We start from the raw sequence: 713 nt of genomic DNA on the forward strand, positions 1-713 counted from the left end.
TTATTCTGCTGCTATGTGCACACAGTCCAAAGCGGACTGTTTCACAGATATCTATCATTACAGTGACTTGAAATGAATCAACATGCAAAGAATAAGACACTTTTGAATGTTCAACCCTAATTTGTACATACATATCACACCCCTTGACCCTAAAGCTCATAAATTGTTGTGGGAAAAGTAGAATACATAATTTAAGAGATAAAGGTAGTAGATGATGTAACAAGCATATTACAAACATGAACTCACAGTGCTACATACGTAGGACCTGCACAAAATGAAGATTCCAAAGTCCCAACATGGATCAGGGAGAGGCTTATGAAGTCACACCCTTAATGAGAAGCTATTGGCTGTTGGAGAAGAGAAAGTAAAGTTTCTTTGGGCACATGATCCACAACAGACTGCCATGTTCTTGTAGATGATACTAAACACACACACACACACACACACACACACAACACACACACATACACACACACATACACACACCATATCTCTAAGGAAAATTAAAAATAGTAAGACATATCTGCTACTTTTACCTGTATATTTTATGTTCAGTCAATACTGAAAAAAAAGTTGTGGTTGCTGCATATATATATATATATATATATATATATATATATATATATATATACCATGTTGGATTAATGCAGTACAAACATAGTAAGCAAACATGCTAAACATGCAAGAGAGTATTTTCTAAGTTATTCACCATT

The sequence above is a fragment of the Rattus norvegicus genome, chromosome 11 (genome assembly GCF_021556685.1).
Source record: "Rattus norvegicus strain SHRSP/BbbUtx chromosome 11, alternate assembly SHRSP_T2T, whole genome shotgun sequence".
Taxonomy (NCBI): Eukaryota; Metazoa; Chordata; class Mammalia; order Rodentia; family Muridae; genus Rattus; species Rattus norvegicus.